This window comes from Anguilla rostrata, chromosome 12 (genome assembly GCF_018555375.3).
Source record: "Anguilla rostrata isolate EN2019 chromosome 12, ASM1855537v3, whole genome shotgun sequence".
Lineage (NCBI taxonomy): Eukaryota > Metazoa > Chordata > Actinopteri > Anguilliformes > Anguillidae > Anguilla > Anguilla rostrata.
The window spans coordinates 2,763,949-2,786,829 of NC_057944.1; the positions used below are offsets into that span (position 1 = coordinate 2,763,949).

A 22,881-nucleotide genomic window follows, 5' to 3' on the forward strand; every position below is an offset into this window, starting at 1 on the left:
TGGTTAGCTTGCTGGTCACCAGAAGGTGCAGAGGTATGTGTATCAACTTTAGTTTATTTTGTATTGTGGAGGAGTGTTATACATTGCATTTTTGGAAACTTTATAAAGTATAGATCTGTGTTTTGCATAGTTATGTGATCATCTGAATGAAGTTAAAAAGTAATCGAGTAGTAAACTATCTAGTTTCAAGCCCCTCGCTGCTAGTTCAACATATATAATTAAAGCAACTAATATTTAAATAGTGACATAATGATTTAGCATTTTCCTGCCCAAGCTATCTTCTTGTGCCCCTGCATTTAAGCATTTTTTAGATGCTCTTATCCAAAGCAATGTACACATCTTCTTTGCATATGATTCATTTGGAGGAGGATATGTTACTCTTCAAGGTCACAAAGTTCTGGGCACTCACCTGGGTGTCCCACCTGGGCATCATACCTGCAACCAACAAGTTGGCAGGATATGAGTTTGACACTGTTACCATGCAATATCCTCACCGGCAAAATCCTGACTTATTTGAAATACCTTTTTGTGTTTAAAATGTTCAATCTTATTTCTAGTTGACATCATGGGTGTCATCTGTTTAATCTGTAACAACTGTTTCAACAACATAAACGAGTACTGAAAAAGAAATGCTGCTCATTCACCCATGTAGCATATTTTCTTATTTTATTATCACATAATTTCATAATATAAATGTTACATTAAAAATACATTTGATTTCATGGCAGTAGTACATTGTCATTTTCAGGACACAGTAAACTGGAGAGATTTGCAGTTGCTTCCTGGCAACAGAATAATCTTTGAAAGAACAACTGATATTTGGCAACACACACAAAGTTTTGAAAGGCAAACATTCCTTATTTTGCTGGGCAACACATTAGCTTTTATGAATTAATAAACAAGGCAAAATTCATTGAGAACACAAGCTGAATCTTGGACCTGCTACATGTTATGTATGTATAGTTATAATCTAGGATTGAGAGTGATATTGATAGTGAAACTGAAATTTAACTGTCAGCCAAAAGTGGGCTATGACTAGCTCACTCTACATAATTCTCTAACTCTTGGGGAAGAAAACATGTTTTGTGGCAGAAATTTAAAGCAGTGAATTCTGATGTGGACACGTACAGGTAAATGCACATGCAATGGAGTTTTAAAAAAATATTCCTTTACATTATTTTATTTATTTTTTTTCAGATTCTTTTTATGCTCAATCAGAGCTATCATCAAGAAAGAAGATGACATGATAGATTTCTGGCTGAAATCTTCTTGGAAAGAATGCAGTGAATTTGTACGTCTTGGATGCAAACAGACGATACAAAATGCATAAACAGCAGATTCTGGCCTCAAGTCCTGCAAAATAAGTTGAAAAAGTTGACTTCCACAAACGAAAGAAGACGGCAACATACTTCTTGTAAAGCAAACCTGTCGATCGCCCATAGCCAGACAGAAACGTTTAGTGTTTTAGAGCAAAACGTAATCACTGCTGCTCTACAGTCTGAAAACAAAAAACCAAACAAACAGGAAGTGGTTTGTTTGATTAAAAACAGCTAGCTAGTGATTCCTCCATTGAAGACATGTTGTGTAAGCATGGCGCTCTGGCGTACAGTGTAAGCCAAACACACCGTCCTCCTCACACTCAGTGGGGAACACACTCCTGACAGTCTGGTCTGTGAGGCGAGAGGCAGGGTTAAAAATGGCGGCGTTGTGTAACCTCACGGACGACACGTTTCACTGCAAGCCAGCGTCTGTCTGTTCGGGCGGCTGGGACGAGCGTCTCGCCTCATCGCAAGTCCAAAGAATTATTCACTTTTTTTCCTCGTTCGTTTGATGTTAAATTGTCTCGCAGGGCTGTGAAAACGTCACTAAACTGTGTACTAGGGCTCAAAAGCTGCCATCTCTACTCTGGAAGCGTGACCGTCCTTTTGAGTGGCCACACATTGCTCATAGACTTGGTATGGACGGTGCATGACGCACTCGAATGCAGATACTCTTGCATACAATGAAGATAAGCCATTTTACCCTGCGATATTGCTAAGTCAGGCTCTTTGTGTGGGGAAGCGGGAGACGACGGCGCGCAGAGCTGTCTGAAGGGCAGCAGATGGTTGTGAGGCTGCGGGCAGGCCAGTCCCCAGCTGGCACACAGCACACGGAACCCTAAGGCCGGATCCCGTTAGCTGGCGGCCACACACTGTGTCCTGTGTCCTAGGCACACCCATCTTTGATTCGTACCTCCAAAAATCCCCCAACCCAGTCTCTCTGCACCCCCCCCCCCACCCTCTGCGATTGCAGTCTCCCGCCTGGACACCAGCGATTGGACCTCTGGCACTGCTACTGATCCGGTTCCCATGGTTTCCTGCAGCTCTTGTTCAGCACACATGCAGACGCGTCGTCGGCAACGTAGCGGGTCGTCTGGTCACGCGCACTCAGCGCCACAGAAACGCAGCCTAGCAACAGTTTGGAGCAGTGCTGCTGGCAAAGCAGACCTGGGCCATTAAAGGAGAGACAGAACATTCTGTGCCTTTACAGGCAGAGCTTCAGCGTGTCAGCTCACTGAGCCTGGAGACCCAGGCCCAACAGGGAGGGCCATCGTTTGGGCTGAATACGCAGCGAAGAACAGTTCATTTTCTTTGGAGTTAAGAATTTCATATTGTTCCAAATGTGTGCCTTTTTTTTGCTAACCTTGCCACAAATGTAAAATATTCACATTTTCAGAAATGTGTTCAAATTGTATCACAGAGGTCCAGTTTGATCGTGACTGACTGATATGACAATGCTCGTTTAGTTACCTCAGAATTGCCAACCAGCCCATGATCTCTCAGAAACAACACACAGGCGTCATATACTTTCATGTATAATGTGTTTTGTTTCCTTTCTCCCCTAGGAATAGGTTGCATTTTCCAAAACTTTTGGAATTTTGGAATCAGAGAGCCGTGTCTTTGCCGTGTGTTTGCACAGGAATAAGGCGGACGAGCCCTCTTTGACACGCAGAGCATGTCTCCGCATTCACGCTCAAGTACGTTTCGGAAGCACTGGAAGCACAGGGAGCTCTACCTGATTAGTCAACAAGGCAGGCTGAGAACACATCAAGCTAGAAAAATCTTGGAAAAACTACTGGTACAGTGCGGCAGTTTGCTTGGAAGTCACGTGATTTCAGTGGAAGCTTGGTACACCTTAACTTCTGGAATGATTGCAAGTTCCAAATAGTCTATCAGCTCATATAAATGAGAAAAGAAATAAAACAGGAGCATACAACCCAATCCCAAAACTGTGGACAGAAAAACCTTATTTCAAAGTTTACAAAAACTAGCATAGCAACACCTCAGCCAGCTGCTAAAGGTCTCATATTCGAGAAATAGTTGTCTACCTAGTTTTGGCACTGATTATGTAGTGTGGCATGGTACTTATGTGCTGATAAAATATGAATTTGGTTCTGCTTCACATTTTTTTGTTGTGGATAAGAAAAAATCACCAGGCTAAACCACAGGACTGTATAAAAACCAGAAACTCCCTTTTCCAAAATTGCACTTTTCCCAAGGCCCATATTTTTTTCTTTGATTGGCTAATGTGACCTGTCACACGAACATGGTCATTTGTCCCTTGTAATGGCTGCTGCTCCAACTCTTAGCTCACGACACATGCTAAATTATGCTCAGTTGGCTAGCATTAGCAACAAAAAGCCAGTTGATAATACACCAGTGGTAGCTCGATACACATTTAAAAAATAAGCCTGACACAGTCATACTTTCTAAAAGAATATTTAGCTAATTTTAACTTGTAATCTTAACGTAACCTCCTCAATGTCTTCATCCTCATTCCAGTTTGAACATTGTTCAACATCTCAACACGCTCTGGAAGCTTACGTTAAGGGCCGATTTTTGTAATGTATCATTATGCTCATCTAGCAAATTAAAACATCTGTGTTTTGAGCTTTCACACTTTTGTAAACACGTTTTTCATTTTTGTTAATTGTGACATTTGTCACTTCCTCCTCTGCAACAAACAGCATAGGAGTGACTTTTTCATTTGTTTAATATGTGTTTGTATAAGGTATGTTTGTAAAAATAGAGGAATCATTTATATTTTAATCTTTGTAATGATCAGAACAGGCTAGCTAGCTAACAAGCATGTTAAACGTGAGTTAATAAGTTTTTTGCTGTTTGTATCGATATATCGATTAGAACAGACATTGATTGTTGTCAGTTATCGTTAAGAGCTGGCAGGACTTGTGTTGCTACGCTACTATTTGTAAACTTGTGGGTTGGCAGTGCGTACACGAGAAAGGTCTATTGATTCTCACAGGATGTGAGAAACCACTGTAGCCACAGCTGGGAACACCGCCCCCTCATCCACCTGGTCACATTCCATCATAGTGCTACACTTCTGGCCCATGATCTGTTTCACAGTTATTTACATGGCCCACACCACTGGCTTACTGGATGACATATTTTGTTAATACTGTTTGATTTTCAATTCAAGTTATGAAGCAGAAACCTCTAGCAGACATAAATCAATGACCAGAAGAAATAGCTAATACTGTAAAAGAGGTAAGAAATAAACAATTTCCCAAATAACTCCTCTTGTATCATGTTTTCTCCGATTTGAGCCTTTTGGTAGAAAACAATATATTGAGAATGCAGTGTGTATCGAGGCTGCCGCCTCTGTCCTTGAAGTTTGTGGGGTGGGTTAGGAAGTCCTTTTTTTCCACCCCATTGGTCAGAGGTTCACCAGCATTAGCATTCCATTGCACTTTCAAATGGCAAGATCCCACAGCGGGTGCATTTTTGACCTGGAAGCAAGTTTCCATCACTTCCTCTTAAGACATAACCTGGTTGTGCTTATCAACAGAACACCCCCGCTGGTGGAGAAATTACTGTGAGAAGGGCGGCACAGTGGTGCACTGTTCTGGTTTTGGGATTGAGTCCCGGCTGGCCTGGATCCCCTCTGCGTAGAGTTAGGGTTCTCCCCGTGTTTGTGTGGGTTTCCTCCGGGTAATCCAGTTTCCTCCCAAAGACGTGTTGCCCAGGGGCTGTGAATGAACAATCCGCCTCCATGGCTCTGATACATTTACAGAAATGTCATTATTAATGTGCATTATCCCCGTAAAATAAACCAATAAATGCAATTCATTAGATTGTGAACTGCAAGCGATAGGAGATGTTGCGGAAGACTAGTTGAACGATGCAAAGCAAAACACAAAAACTGTGGAAGAATACATTAGAAGTAACTGTGAAAATATATGTACAAAAAGAGGGGCGTTCAACAGGAAGAGCAGTCCCGCGTCATCGACGGTTCGTGGTCATTATCCGTCCCTTCTTCCTCTGGGCAGGGGGTGGATGCGTCGACGGACACTGCTTGAATTTGGGCAGGTTGAGGACGGGCAGCGACCATGACCGAGCCCGTCTCTGACGGTCCTCAGATGGTGGTGTAGATGTAGACGACGATGACCACCAGCAGGTTAAGGACAGTCCCGATGATGCCCAGCAAGGCCAGGATCCTCTCCTCCTGCTCATCGGAATCCTCGTCCTCATACTGCCTCGAGCGGACATATTGCCTTGAACGGAGCATGCTGACGTCAGTGAGCTTCACCCTCACATGGAGCGCCACCTGCTGGGGATGAGTGGGAAGACAGGAAGCTATTATTATCATTGAGAATTAGAGTACAATTGCCAATGCGTTATCATAGGTCATAGGCTTTTGATTCAAGAAAACCTCAGGGAAACGTCAGGAACACACACACACACACACACACACACACATTGCGTATAAAAAGTTGTCGTTTTCTGGCACCATAAAATCACTCTTAACACTCTTAAGTACGCGGTTAAAAAGTAAACACCAACACTAATATCTAAGCTAACAATTCAGGCGAATTCACCTGAAATACGAAATGAAAAGTGTTTCAAAACTCAGGTGACTGAATAATCTCCTTGGTGTCTTGAAATACCAGCGATATTTAGCCCTATCAGAGAGAGTGGGTGGGTGTCAAAGACAAGATGCACAATTTAAAAAACCTATTTGCATATTCACGAGTAATGAATATTTTTCTTGTTCTTGTCAGTTCATGTCTTACAATCTGAACACTTTATTCACCCATTTTCTCTCACAGCCATTCTTAAAAAAAATAAAAAATATGGTTTATTTAACAATAAAATAGCACAAGCAACTTCAGAGCTGGGGTTACAATTACACAACTGGGTGGATACAAACATTTTACATAATTATTTTGTAGATTTACTGATATGGATATTTCCTTTTTTAAATTTTTTTTTTTAGTTTTTAGACCTGTTCTGATTCTGATGTTTAAGTGCACAGGGAGGCTGACTGGCTGACATCTACCTATTTTAGTTGGATTTCTTACAAATTGTATCATTTAATAATATTATTTATTATTTAATGCCATACATTGTACTATTATTATTTGTATTAATCTATTATAGAACTGCATGCTGCTCAACTCAGTTATGAGGATCCCTACGGCACCCATATTTCCCAGATCTGTAGACTTTCAGAATATATCATTATTTTTAAAAGCAAGGCATTTTCTTTAGGACTGACTCATCAACAATGATTTTCCACGTGGGCTGTTTATCCCAAGTCTAAAAGGCTAACTTTGAAGCTGTGTGCAACATTCTTGTTAATGGCACTATGCAAATCTAAATTGCAGTGTAATTGTAACTGATTGACTGAAGAATTGAAGCTGAAGGAATACAGTAATGGTGCACAGATACCAAGCTTTCGTATACTGGACCTAATCACAAACAGTATATTTATGGAACACACTCCAAAAGACTGTAACCCCACGGACTGATCTGATGTGACCTGGAACTCTGCCAGTGTTTTTCCCAGGTCAAGAGAAATTCACTCAGAAATTCAGTCACTTTAACACACACACACACACACATACACACTAAAAGAGCTTGTCAGAATCCATCAGGCCATCCCAGCCCTGCTCAGCACATTCTAATGACTGACACACACTCAGCAGGTTCCCTGGGTCTGCACTGCTCACTCATGCCCATGCCTATTTTTGAATCCTGAAAGGAATTTTAAAGTGTTTGCCCTGGCGGTCTGCTGTTTTCAGCTCCCAGAAGAATTTCATACTTGCACAACCCCATAGAAAATAAGATTTAGAAGAAAAATGACTCCAATGTAATGACATTAATTTACTAATAAGTCTGTTGTGTTTTACATGCTGTCATCACACGTAGACAAGGTTTGTTGAAAAACTTTAGCATTTTTTGATTTGTCATGATTGTGTCTTTATTTGGTGATTTGTGGTTTTTCCTTGTATATAAGCAGAGAAGTGCAATGGTTCAGGGAGACTCGTCAACACGGTCTCCTGCGCATATAAGCCATTTACGCTTATGGCCATTTCACCACTCACATTTCGCACCATTGCATATTGTTATTGTTACTGAACACCCTGAACAATAAACTGCATTCATTTTACCCTGGCATTCCTCTTTGACTCCGCTGCACGCCTAGCAGTTTTAAGGTCCTAATATCTGCACCCTGTAGTGACTCGCCTATACGCTAATGTCATAGCATAGCAGGATACACAACTGTATTAATGCAGGCTACACACTAGAGACAAGATAGACAGCGATCCGTATTGAGCCACACTACTAAAGACAGCAGTCTCCATTGTCTATGCATAACTGTTAGCACAGAGGAAAAGTTAAAACACAATTTTGGAGTCAGATAACATTAAAATAATCCCATTCCAGTAGCACTGGGTAAGACTACAGTACATGCGTTTCTTCGCCACTCAGATACTTCCACCGTTTGGTGTATCTGGGGGTTTTCTTACATGCTCAAAAATCTTATAGCACACTTACAGGGAAATGTGCTATGCATGTGGTCATGTAGAAATCCTGAAATTTTCTTTGTGATGTAAGAAATATCTTTCATGGTACTACTAGGAAATAAATTAAATGTTAATGGTCATTCTTCAGGTTTAGTTTAGAAAATGAGTTATGAAACACTGCATTGAAATGTTATAAGTTTCTGTACATGTAAATGTTTGACCTAAAAGTATTACTAATGGTGAAAATGTAATTTCTTTTTGGTATTCAATTTTGCTATCCAATGAACAAATGATCCTCTTGATCAAACATTTGTCTGGGTAATATTAATTATTTTTGCAGTTATAGTAAAAGTCATGCTTTTGAACCACAGGGACTATACAAAGCACCACGCTGTGCCTGCATTGCACTGTTCCCTTGCCTTATCTGGGATGTCCTCAGTGAGCTGTGGCAGTGCCTCGCCATCGTTGTAATATCAGTTCCCAAACCGTTATACTACACTACTGCCCTGCAAAGGACTATCATCTTGGACAAAAGAAAGTTGCTGTTGTCTTCTGATTATGAAAATAATTATTCTAACAAAACATACAACCTAATGCAATTACTGTAGAACTGTTAAAACTAGCCTTGGAAACAACATACTTGATATTGAAGCAAGACAAAGGAATGTGGCTGACAATGTATAGTAAACAGCCCCTGTCAAATGATATCCTGTGGTATTTTTACTTCATGAATATCTCCACAGGAACCAATGCCAATGTGCTCTTCATGCTGTAGGAACACAGAAGCATGACAGTTTTAGAAGGGAAAAAATGAACTTCAAATGGAGAAGAGATCAAGAAGAGAATAAAGTGTCTTTTGCTTTTGGAACGACCTGAAAGTATGATTCTCATGGACTGTTCACCATGATGCTGAGTGACAGAGAGTCCCTGGACCTCTGTTCCTGTTGTCCTGGATCAGAAAGCCCCTGGTGCTGAGAAGATGTAACCGTCCCCTTCAAACTGCATGTTTTATAATCCATCAGCAGCATCAACAGCAATGTTTTTAATAAGTCACAATTATTGGCTCTCTAATATCTCGCTGACAGCAACACATGTAAAATAAATGAATGAAATAAGCAGTATTCTTTACAGCAGAATGCTAGAAGTTCAAACGAATAGAATGCAGAAGTAAAAATACTCTGCCTGCCTACCACTCCCAGTTGCTGCAAGTGTGAAGGGAGTTCATCCATAACTCCATAAGTTCTCCAGTACCGACAGCAGAACCGATAACGTTGGACCTCATCAATACTCCGAGTTTTACTCATTTAGAACTGGTCCTCATTTATAAATGGGCCGCAGTGGGCATCCCTAGTCATCAGACAAATTAGGGGGACTAAGTCAATGGCGACAATCGGACACAATTTCTTTAAGCCATTGATATCGCCAAGAAGGGAAACCAAGGTTCCACGCTCAACCTTATACATGTGTTTTTTTTCCGGTTGGGAGACGGAACATGTAAGACAAAATGCAGAATCCAGCAGATGTTCATACAACGAGGAAACTTGGGCATCATTCCAATTCATTAATCTAATGAATTTAATTATTTAATCTTAAAATCTGGTATAGAGCTTGTTTTGACTTGTTGGTTGATTCCACCAGTGCACTGTAGACTGACCTATTAATGAATTTGCCTGTTTAATTCATAATTCTCATTTTAAATAATAATTTTTAAAGTAAATCACATAAAATATATTTTACATGTTGGTTAAGTGAGGGGATCTAGCAAGCAATATCGCTTGGTTCAGTATTCCAAGTGCTGAACATTTTAACAAGGGCATTGACTGGATTCAGAAAATAAATATATTTTTAATTAATCCTTGCTTGTCCCACAACACAAACACACACACACACACACGCACGCACACACACCCACACACACCCACACACATGCTCCGTACAGTGTTGCAGAGGGTAGTAATTCATTGCATGCCTAGTGCATATCCACATGGATACTGTGATTAAGAATGACGTTTTGGGACAATTTCCCCATTTGAAGTCAGTTAGTTAGTTTTATTTGACAATTTGATAAAGACAAAGTCTTGCAATGTCAAGGATAACACAGTAAAGTTAAAAACATTGTGGTCCTTGATGGTAAGCAGTAGCAGTGGAGGCAAGATGACTTCACAACGGTATAAATTCAGGCAAACGCTGAATGGCAACACAACAAACTCATTACACAACAATATTAACCTAATCTAATGTGCAGTCTGAAAACAACTACAAAATAATATCATAAAACAATTACATCCATTATATGTTTCAGAACCAATTACATTTGCACGTTTCCTAGCAACCAGGCTTTTACTTTTCTTGTAAAGCTCTCTGCATGGGCAGAGTTTTTAATGCCTATAGGTATCTTGTTCCAGTCAGCGGCTCCAGAACACAGTAAGGGGCATCGACTAACATCTGTCCTATATCTTTAGAGGCCAAAGTTGGCAATACTGGCTCTCGTCTTATGGCCTTCGTGAAATAATTTAGAAAATAAATAGGGGCTCTGTTGTTAATCACTTTATGAACATTAGCCTCAAAGGGAAGCAACCCTAATTGCCTAAAATGTTCCCTTCCTATGTGTGCCTTCTAGTCAAGTCCCATTATCACACTAATCAGCTTTTTTTTGAAATGGTATTGAGCTGCAGCAGAGGCTTTCGCAACCTCAGTCTTTAAAGGAGGATTCAAAGTGATCGGTCCAAATTCAGCTGAATGCCAGCTCACGTCTGCATGCCTCAAAGATTTGTTATGGCAATATCAAGGGATGTTCTGTTTGGCACACCCCTAAATATTGTAAGTATGCAATCACGAATGTAATTTCATAACAGACGTACATCCTGTTTTGACTGCTATATTTTAACACAGTTCATGTGCAAGGCGAACATAAGCAAAAAGTGAAAGGGTAGAAACGACTCATTGTGAAGGGATGTGTATGTGATGTGTATATGTGTAAAGGATGTGTATGTGATGTGTATATGTGTAAAGGATGTGTGCGTGATGTGTATATGTGTAAGGGATGTGTACGTGATGTGCATGTGAGGGAGTGGGGGTTTTGGGAGACCAACCGCGACTGAACAGGGGGTTCTTTAAGCTATTCACCAGAGGTAAAATAGCCACAAAGTCTCAAGAGACAAGGACAGCGGAAAAATAAGGGAAAGGAAAACAATGCTCCTTAGGGAGAGTATCCCAAAGAAAAGCTCTACACAACCCACGTACTGGGTAAAAAAAACTAAAGCTTAAGGAGTATGAACTGAAAATAAAACAAAACTGCCGGAGCAGAAAACGGGGCAACTCAAAGAAAACAGACCTCGAACCGAGGCTGAAAAAGTAACACCCTAAAGAAAGAATTCTGAGCTTAGATTGTGGCACTAACTTGTTGCCAACAATCTAATAAGCTAAAGACTGTTGTGCTAATTTTATAGCCACAACAATCCAATATCGCAACTCAATCCTATACCTTTACCTCGCTTGACAGAATACCGGCTCTCGTGCAACATAAGTGACACTGAAGCAAAGCTTAACGGCTTGCTCGGGGTTTAAATAGAACGCCAACAGGTGCAAATTGTAAAAAGAAATTTGCACGTGTATAATTCAATCAACTCAAAGGCCGTAATAACTGAAGAAAAGGCGCATGAAAAACCCAATGGCCGTAATAACTGAAGAAAAGGCGCAGGAAGGAAAAGAAATGGTGGTATCAGCCAAAACCATGACAGTGCATATGTGTAAATGAATGTGTATGTGATGTGTATATGTGTAAGGGATGTGTATGTGATGTACATATGTGTAAGGGATGTGTAGTTGTATATGATAGCCTGACGTTCCCACTGGGAAATGGCCTATCTTTGTGTGAACCACAGAACTTGGAAGCATGTGTGATGTCATGTCCCGCCCCTGCTACAGCTGCCAGGCGAAGAAAGCAAGGCTCGCTCCACCATGGAAGAGAGAGAGCCCGTCGGTTGTGCCAGCAAAATGCCACCTATCATGACTTATTCATTCCATGGCCGTCCCCATTCATCGAGCTGATGTGGCAGATCACTCTGTTAACAGCCTGCTGCGGCCCATCTGGCCTCTTAGACAGGGTTACAGTGAGGCTGCAGAGTGCAGTGGTAAGGGTGTTCCAGCCTAGCATGCTAGCTGGGTCGCCATCACACGTTTGACTCCTATGGCTGCTAAAGCCTTGAAGACCCCAGGGAAGGGGTCATTTCCATTTCAATTGAAATGCAAGCAGTAAGCAATGCTTGTAGAACATTGTGGACATTTTTAAATTCATGGCCTGGCCCCATCCCTAATCACCTTTTCAGCAGTAATCTCCCCGAACAGATGAAGGGATATCGAGGGCAGTACTGCCGGCCCGCAGGGCTGCAGTGGAGACTGAGCAGCCCCTCCCTAAAGTGCCCAGGGAGGGTAATAACCCCACACATTCACATCACCTCATCATCATTATCTGGCACCAAACTTGAACTTCACTTTCATACACCTGGCTTTACTGCATATAATGTTGGAATGAGTCGCTTTCAGAGGCTTAGGTTAAATGACCTCTTCTGATGCCTTAGATCCACGTGATCAGTGTCTGTTAAATCTTGTCGAAATCACAAGCAATTTGGGCAGGAGTTTATGCATTAATAAGCGATACAAAGAGCACAGTGGAACACTGAGCACACTCAGTTCAGGATGCATGTATAAATGATGGGCTCTGAGGCCTGACTGAACCAACACAGAACTCTGTCCCAGTGAAATCCCATTCATTCTTTCCCAAAATCATTTTAGCCACACAGTCCTACACTTCTGCAAAATATTGCAAAACATAAATTTCTCTTGTCACCTCAGAGCAAGAAGGTCAAACTCTGGCTGGGACTAAGTTTGCATGTCCTCCCCAAGCCTGCGTGGGTTTCCTCTGGGTCCCCTCGCTTTCCTCCCACAGTCCAAAGACATTCAGGTGAGGTTAACTGCAATCTAAATTGCCCATAGGGGTGAGTGTGTTAGTGAATGGTTTGAGTGCCCTGCGATGGATTGGCAACCTGTCCAGGGTGTATTCCTTCCTCTTACCCAATGCATGCTGGGATAGGCTCGAGCCCCCCGTGACCCTGATCAGGAATGAGCAAGATAGATAATGGATGAATGAACTAGGAATGGACAACCGCAATTAGGGAAATAATTACTGAAATTGCTTTATTCTCATTTGTGCTAAAAAGTAATTATTAGCACTATTAGTTAGCAGCTCCCCCCCCTCCTCCCAAACCTCATTAGTCCCCTGGCTTAACAAAAGGCGTGATCATTTCACCTCATGAGCTAATAAGTCTCTGCTAAGCACCCTCTCTCCTCTCATAAAAATAACTTTAAATTGTTCTCTTTGAGCTGCAAACATTCTGCAAATTGCCCTCATTGGACATGGGTGTTCTTGCGTTATGGGATGCACATGGGTGTTCTTGTGTTTTGGGATGCAGATGGGTGTTCTTGCGTTTTGGGATGCAGATGGGTGTTCTTGTGTTTTGGGATGCAGATGGGTGTTCTTGTGTTTTGGGATGCACATGGGTGTTCTTGTGTTTTAGGATACACATGGGTGTTCTCGTGTTTTGGGATGCGCCTTAATGATCTGCCCTCCTCCAACCTCTGGTGCACACATTGCACAGGGTGGCAGAAGGAACGGGGGGAGGGGGGGCATGATTGAGCGGAACCCCCAGGAGACGTGCTGATGATGACGGGGGAGGAGCGTTGGCGTGTAGAAGGACCCCCCCCCCCCCCTGCACACACACCCCCTGCCTTCTGCCTGTGTCATGGAGATTAAAAAATAGACCCTAATTTGTGCAGATGACATCCTGGCCCTGTAGAAGTCACATTGCTCGCCGTGTTATTTAATCGTACAGTGGGCCCCCTCTCACCCAAGGCCAGTCCTTGCACCTTATCTGCTTGCACAAATGGGTTTGTACACAACAACCATGCCTGCCACCTCCACCATGCAAACCCCACAACCCCGGGGTTTATCCAGCATTCACGCTAATGCTCTGCAAAGTGTGCACAGTAGCTCAGTGATACCACTATTCCATCATTCTGTGAACAGATGGAGGGTTCTTTTGATTTGTGACTAACAAGATGGTTCATTTATCACATTGACAGCCGCTGCCTAACCTTCCACGTAACAAAAAATCTCCAAAGCGGTATTGAACGCACATCAGGCATCCCTTTGTATTCATAACCTGAATGATTTATGCATATCTACAGATTTATTGTTTGAAACATCCCATAAACAACCAGTGTGACCCTCTCTCCATAATGTCAAGAGGCATGCCTGCCCTCGTATTGCAAATTAAATTTCCATGCAGTACCTCCTCTTGTTCCAAACAGTTCAGCTGACATGAATGTTTTGTCAGTACAGCTGACAAAAATAAGCATATTGGGTCTTGGATTGGCCATATTCACATGGTAGCCATGTTGATCGTCAGACAAGTATTATTTCATCAATTCCCAACCGATACCGCACTTTGAGAGGAGCACTTTCAAAAATCATGCAAAGGTAGATTGTGTAGCGGGTATAGATAATAGGATGGATGAATTCTATTCAAGTAATCTCACCATTTGACAATTGCTTCTTGCTTTTTTAGGTGAATCACCAGGCAGGGTTGGGGAAATTGAACAGTAAATCTTAGGAGAAATTATGTGATCAAATGCCCTTTGTGTGCAGTTTTCTCTATTGGGGGTTTAATTTAGTTTAGCTTTAAAGTGGTGACAGGTCTTGGATTTATTCCTAATTCAGGAGAGGGGATGTGCTGGGTCTGAGGCAAGGATGTCTTGCTTTTCGTCTGGGGTATCCTAACAATCAAACTGGAGCAATGCCCAAGATCAGCCTCACAGGAGCTGCTGGTTTGCAGGATCCCTCAGTGGCATCTGTTGATAATTCCACCTGCAGAGTCAGAGATTTAACAAGTGTAGTAACTTCAACCTGAGCATTGGCAGATCACACTAGAAACTAAAGAAAGGTTTAAAACCCAAACATTAATCAAGGTAAAGTTGTACTTTTGATTGAAACTCTGCTCAAACAGTGCCACCACCATAAAAGAACTGGAAAGTGAACGTTGAAATACCTTACAGAAAAGCCTAATAACAGACTGTAAAACAACTGGCTGAATTTAAGGTCAAATCAAATCAATTTTATTTGTACAGCAATTTTTACATAGATCTGTCACAAAAATGCTTTACAGAGCAAAATTGCACGACTCCAGCCAGGAATCGCCAAAAGCAAGGAAGGCGAAACTTCACTATAAACTATCTATAAACATTAAAATGTGTGAATTCTCAACAAACCACATGTAGACAGTTTCTTTCAGTAAATTCAGTAAATGTTTAGTATTGGCATGATGGCCAATATGATTCAAGCTAGGTCCATTCTATTTGGGGCTTCTTAAAAATTCACAGCATTACTTAGACACAGAACAGAACACCCTAATGAAGAAAAAAACTCTTATTGCGATCTATATGTTATCCAAGTGCAACTGGAGGGCAAAGTTAGGTTGAGTTGATGTGACTTGGCAGTTAGTTGTTCCTGCTTGCTATGGTAATCTGATTTTTATACATTTATAATTATTGACATACTTGCTGATTTTTCTCTGACAGGTACAACTATATGTATGCAAACAGTACTATCTACACTTGTAGTTACATTGTAATTACACATTTATTATGGTGTGACTGTCCAGGCTCTTTATTAAATGGTTAATATACTGTTTATTACTGTTTAAATGATTAAAAATACATTCAATTAAATATATTGTACAGCTGGTCACCTTTTCCACTCCATCCCCCTGGTTTACCCCCCATGAAGCAGCCCGGCCTTCGCCTAGAGCGCCTCCACAACAAAACTGGTCTCACTGTCCATGCCCAAGCCCACCAACTCCACATTCAGACATGTAGAGATGCCCTTATCGCTGCCCGATCCTCTCACTACGGAAACCCCAGCACCCTCTTCTCCACTGTTAACAAACTTCTCAACCCCCCTGTAAATAATACTACATCTGGTTCCCCATCACTCTGCAACTCCTTCCTAGAGTTCTTCCACACCAAAATCACCAACATACACCAAACTCTCACCTCATCCACACCCCCTTTAGATTAACTACTCTGTACTACTGCTGCCACCGCAACTTCTCCCTCCCTGGTTTTACCTTCACCCAGATTGACAGTGCTTCACTCACCAAACTCATTTCCTCTGCCACATCCACCACCTGCTCCCTAGATCCCGCCCCCACTGCCCTAATTAAAGCCTGCCTCCCTACTCTCTGCCCTTACTTCACCAAGCGCATTAACCTGTCCCTGACCCACTGTGCTGTCCCCTCCATCTTCAAAACTGCTGCTGTCACCCCAATCCTTAAACCTGGCCTGGACCCAAAAACCCTCTCCAACAACCGCCCCATCTCCAACCTCCCATTCATGTGCAAACTCTTGGAAAAAGTTATTGCTTCCCAACTCTGTTCATACATGTCTGACAATAACCTCTTTGAGCCCCTTCAGTCTGGCTTCCAACCCCATCACAGCACAGAAACAGCCCTCACCAAAGTGGTAAATGGCCTCCTTCTATCCTCTGACTCTGGTGCATATAGCATACTCATCCTCCTGGACCTCTCTGCCGCTTTTGACACAGTAAACCACAACATCCTCCTCACCCGTCTGTCTCACCTAGGCATCACTGGCCCATCTCTCAACTGGTTTCACTCATACCTCACAAATAGGTCAGAATTTATATCTATCCATGGTCACACCTCAGATCTTGCCACTGTCACACAGGGTGCCCCACAAGGTTCTGATCTTGGTCCCCTCCTCTTCATCGTCTATATGCTTCCCCTTGGCCCCATCCTCCGCAGCTTTGGTCTCAATTTCCAATTCTATGCAGATGACACCCAAATCTATATCAGCTCTACATCCACTAATCAGCCACCCACTGCCATCATTGAAAACTGTCTGACACACATCAAATCCTGGATGCAACACAATTTTCTTAAACTCAACTGTGAAAAAAACTGAAATCATTCTCATCGGACCAAAACCCCAGCTCACAAAACTACACAACTTCTCCCTCACCATAGACGATACCCCAGTCTCCACCTCCCCCCTGGTCCACAACCTCGGTGTCATACTCGATCCATCCCTCTCCTTTGAAAAGCACATTTAAAAAAAAACCCTGTCTAGGTTTCATTTTCCCATTTACGCAATATCTCCAGACTCAGACCCTCTCTCACCCATCCCGATGCAGAAAAACTCATGCACGCATTAATTTCCAGCAGACTGGACTACTGCAACACATTCCTCACTGGTCTTCCTTCCCGCCTCCTACACAAACTGCAACTGGTTCAGAACTCGGCTGCAAGAATTCTCTCCCGCACATCCTCCCGGTCTCACATCACCCGTCTTGAAAGATTTACACTGGCTCCCAATCACATCATGCATCACATTCAAACTCCTCCTCCTAGTTTACAAATCCCTAAATGGCCTTGCACCCACTTACCTCTCTGATCTCCTGCTCCCCTACCAGCCACCCAGACAGTTACGCTCATCCACTGCCGGCCTCCTCACCACCATCCCCTCTCAGCGCCCAACTTTTGGCGACTGCGCCTTCTCAGTTGCCGCCCCCAAACTCTGGAATGCCCTCCCCCCTGACATCCGTACCTCTGACTCACTCACCTCCTTCAAATCACGCCTTAAAACCCACCTCTTTTCCCTAGCCTTCCCTTGATGTCTGTCTTCCCCCTCTCTCCATCACCCCCCCTCTGCACCACTGATCCCACTGCATTTTCTGCATTGTATGTTTTTTTATTGTATATTTGTATCTTTTTTTTTTTGACAAGTCATGTATTGCAAAGCGTCTTTGAGACTAAGAAAAGCTTTATATAAAATTATTTTATTATTATTATTATTATTATTATTATTACAGTATATGGTTGGCCTCTTCAAATGAAATGCCCATTACTTTCAGAAAAAAAAAAATGCCATCGCAAATGTTTTTGTGATGGTTGTTATAGAATGTTCACCATGCCCCCCCTTCACAAGGCACCCTGAAGGGCCTTTCATTAGGGAATCTGGATGAACAGCCCAGGGACACACCCAGACTCTCTATATAAAGTCCACTTTGGATGTCTGTCAAATCTTAGCTGGCAGCATTATGTGCTTTAATCAGTCATGCCTATTAAGGCAGTCAAGGATCAATTTTACTACGAAATGAAATTAATATATACACATTCCATTGAACTCACCACTTTAAACATAGTGGGAAACTCAGCAGAAGAGTATAAAGCAACTAGAATTGTCTTGACTTGATGTAGCCTACTTGATAGAAGTACAATGTACTGTAAAAGTGAAAGCAAAACATTGATGGGTGTCATGCATGTCATGTCCTCTATCTCCTGCTCTTGCTGGGTCATGTACAGTATCTTTCTCTGAATGAGCCCTTATACTATCAATCACTTGGCTAAGCCCCTTCATTTAATCACGGGAGAGTAGAATTTTATGAAGCTCAAAATGGGTGGGGCCGCACAACCAATTAGGATGCGTTTGTTCTCTCTCAGATAAATGCACACAGCCACACACAAGTACATCCACATTCATCGGCATGCACACACACACACATTAAAATATTTTAAAAATATGTTTTTGTACAAAATGCCAGGGTACAAAAATTCCAAGTCGCTCACGCATATAAACCACTGCCTATAAGCCATTGATTAAAACTTCTAGACGTGCCGTTAAGCGTATTGATATCAAAACGGCCTAGTTACAACAAAAAATATTGGCTCTCTTAGCTCACACAAATTAATTTTCGGTGCCGTCTGCTCTAACATTATACACTCACTTGGTCGACTCGTTGCAAGCTAGCAAACGATCTGAATTCCAAAGCAATGGTACCCAATGTTTCCTAAATAATTTCCTGTAACTTGGCCCTGTGTTTTTCATCTTAATATCTGCAGAGAATGTTCATAATTTTATTATGACATTTGTACCATACGTGGGACAAAACAGCAGAAGTATCGAGATGAAATAAGCCACAGACAATGTTAATCATAAGTTCTGATCGAAACCATTTTTTCCCACACAGGCCGATAATATTTTAAAAGCCCTATTAGCGGTTTGTTTTAATTTACTCATTCTGAGCAAGGTAGCTAGAGCCAGACCTGCAAATTCATAAGGGGTGAAAAAGGTAACAGGTTCTGAAACCAAACCCACAGGATGATCCAGGGGCCTCCTTCCCCAGGTGAAAATTTTAGTGATTTTAACATGAACATTTCTGGTGCACTTTGAGGTGCCATTCATGTAAATAACAAACTTTATCTCAGTAAAAAGTTCAAAAGAGATAACTCATGGTGAACCCATCCACCCCACTGAGCAGACAGACTTCATGCGCATCCTGTGGAAGTGCATCATTGGCCTACTTGTCTTTTGGCTTGAAGGATTTTCTCTGCTTAGCCATATGCTTCCTACTTGCCGCATCTTCTTCCCCTTCTCTTCTTCTCTCTGCAGCGCTTGAGAATGAATGACAGTCAATGTCCCACCTTCTCTCTCTTAATCTGAGCAACCGCTCTAGTCTCTGGGCCTTGTCTCTACCAAACTGATGTCTCCACACAGCCTATCGTCTGCTGCCCTAAATTTAGTGTCATCCCTCCTTAACATTTCTATGGCACTCTGCGTCCTGGCCTGCAAATTGTACATCACTGTCTGGATGGCACTGAATGTGGCAATGTTCATGCTGGTGCTTTTCGGGTTTATGATGTCACCCATTAATTTGAATGATGATTCTACCACAGCACCATGGAGGACAGGGCAGCTTTTATAGATGGGCACAGGCTTGGATATTTCCCCCTTTCAAAGACTGAAGCCTGCAAGCTCACAATGTCATTTCCCTCCCTAAAAGTGGACAGGATCTGGTCAAGACTGCATAGAAGGATCTCCTGGTGAGGGTGAGCATCAAATGATAGCAGGTGACTAATTATTAGTGTTAGCTTATTAAGATTAAACCCAGTCTGAGTGCCCTCTCACAACTGGGTCCACGGCAGACAAGGACAGTTGGGTCTTGCTCTGCAACGGCATATTTCTCTGCATGTATCTGTATGATTGGACACTTGTTGAAAGAATAGCTTAAGCAGCTGAAACACAGGTCAACAGAAAAGCCACTCCTGGGGAGGTTCAACACTGTTCCTAGTGTTCCCTGTTTGTAGATAATGGCTCTCACTGTGGTTCAGTGGAGTCCCAGAGTTATAAAAATGGGTTTGTAATCCTTTCCAGACTGATATACTTCAACAACTTTTGCTCTCACTTCTTCTGACATTTCCTTTGATCGTGGCATAGTGTGATTGTAGAAACTTTGTGGTGACTAATTCACACTGATGGTAAGGTTCGATATGAGGGATGTTTCGATTTAACAGGGCTGGCTGTAATCAAGCCAATGTCTAAAGATCTGAAACCATTCATTGTGACAAATATTAACACAGGGCAATATGGCTCAAACATAATATCTTAATATTTTAAAGTCTTTTGGCGATATACAATATATATCTTGATGATAATTAATTCTCAAATCTGGCATGACACAATGTTGCCATTGATACTAAATACCCCCACAGAGGGAGAACTGGTCACTGGTACACAAAGTAATTTCTTGGGTAGTCTGCTAAGTTTTGGGATACTTTTTTTATGAAGAGGATTTGTGCCACTCATTCCACTGGCAGACTTTCAGTGACCTACCTCTGTGACAGAGGGGTTCAGGATGCAGCCTTTATAAAGAAGCTCCCCGGAGTCTTTTTCTCTCTCCTAGACATCGGTGGTCCAGGCAGGAAGCAGTCTCTGGGTGCTGATGCTAACATCATAAGCCAACACCAGCGATGCTGAACAAACCTCTAGGGCACGGAAGCAGCAACGTTCATGTACTAGCATGTCTCTTTGAGGTACATCAACTGACAAAAAGAGGGAGACAATGGAACACATTTGTGTCAGATATGGCATATGATACTTCATAGTGAGGGATTTAGTGACTAAAAAGACCCACCTGAACTCAGTTTACCCACCTTTTTATTTGTAACATGTACATCAAGTAGGTTTGAGAATTCATAATCGAATATTATTAATTCACTTGGTCGGAAGCCCACTGATGGTCTGCATGCAGGTTGCTGTTTGAGATGGTTACTGAAATGAGTTGCAGAAATCATTGCAGCATTGTGGATATGGGGGCAAAAAGCATCGCTAATGTCAAGTAGGTTTTGGCAGAGGTTTCGAGAAACTCTCGTTTCTAACCCCATCTTGCTGCCTCTCATTACACCACCTGAATCCACCATCATGGCCACAAGATTGGCCCATGGGATGTTGTTATCTTCAACAAACTTAACCAGCAGCTTTTCCAAACTGAATGAGGTGACTTGTAATACTTCTAAAGAACAAAGGTACTCCACATTAGCTGCCTTTTGGTCTAGGTTGAAACTGCTAACCAAGATGGAAAGCACTTTCTTATGACAATTTGTCATACTCACACCAAATGGATGCTTTAGTGTATTACTGAAGGTCCACTCTGAAAATGTACACCCCAGTCTGTGCAGTATTTTGCAAGCTGCTGATGTGTGCAGCAGCTTCATTCCACTCAGTGCTGCTCTGTCTGCAGTCAGAGCCTGGGCTAGCTCCATGATCACTGTTGCCATGGTGAAAGGGAGTGAATGTTCTGCTAGAGTAGCAAGAACCACTGCCTAGAAAATGACAATCTGATTAGTTTTATATGTAAAACTTTTGCATCTGCAGAAGTTTTATTTCATTTTCATCTTGCCTACAACTACTGTATCTGGCTTTGAATTTTACAGTTTTCACTACTGTTAGAAGAGTATCTTGCATCTACAGCAAAACTATACCCTAGTTCAAATCAATTTTTACTGAGCAAAATCTGATGTTTTGCAGGGAAAAATTCTCTCAAGCAAGAATATCAATCAAATAGGATAGCTCCCATAGATTAGATAGGATAGGCCCGCAGCAGGATTACTGAGTATGTCGTGACGATAGTGGACCACTCCTTCTAAGTTTGTTGAGCAGCTGATTGCGAGGACGTAGCCTGATGTTTATTTTTAAAAATATATTTATTTATATTATTGGGTTCGTGGCTCGTTTGGCACACTCAGGCAGTTAGTCACTCCCTTTTAGGTACCTACACTACAGTGACTACTGATGAGTTTACTTCTGTTCTGTGGCTTGATGGAAAACCAGTCGACTCCTACAACAGCAATGGCATGGATGCGTGAAAAGCGAGGCCGCTCTCTGTGGAAGTCTGTCAAACAAATTAATATGGAGCACTGGAACAGAGGCAGAACTGATATCTTAAACAAGTACACAGGACTTAACATGACTGGTGCTGCCATCCTGCAGGGGAGGTTTGGCTGTGAGATTGAGCAAAACCCTGACTCTGGTCTAAGACTTACGAGGGCCTTTGCTCAGTACGGATGGAACGGAGAAGACTTCCTGTCCTTCAACCTCAGCAGGCTTCAGTGGGTGGCTTCAACAGGATCTGCAGTCCCCATTACAAGGAAGTGGAACAGAGACTAAGACATCACCATGAAAACTAAGGACTACATTGATTACATCTGTGTGTATCACCTGAAGACAAGTTTGTCCTTTGATGCAAAGGAGAGCCAAGAGACAGCTCAGCCCACGGTTGCCGTATTCGCTAAGAGATCCCTGAACCCTGGGAAGATTATTCTGACCTGCCTAGTTTCAGGATTTCATTGCAGTGACACAACGGTGGACGTTTATCGGGATGATGACATCATCACTGAAGAAGATGTCCTTTTATCCTCTGGGATCAGACCAAACAGGGATAGGACCTGCCAGTTGAGAAAGAGTTTGGGCATCTCTAACAGCACTGAGGCATCGTATAGCTGTGAAGTCCATTTCGGAAATCTTTAACTACTGGTCAAATCGGATGGGAAGATATGGGACCGGGCTGCACCAAGACAAGACTACAACACGAGACATCACTACTGGTTACTTATGGTACCACTCGTGTTGACCATTGTTATACTGATACTAGATGATAG

General features: G+C 42.3%; 1 long non-coding RNA gene across 1 annotated transcript in view; it reads right to left on the reverse strand.

Moving 5' to 3' along the window:
- Nucleotides 1-649: 649 nt before the first annotated feature.
- LOC135236264 (uncharacterized) overlaps nt 650-22,881 on the reverse strand; it is a 33,977-nt gene continuing 11,745 nt past the window's right edge. The window contains exon 2 of the long non-coding RNA XR_010324538.1: nt 650-5,610. This is a non-coding gene — a long non-coding RNA (uncharacterized LOC135236264). The remainder of the gene's footprint in view (nt 5,611-22,881) is intronic.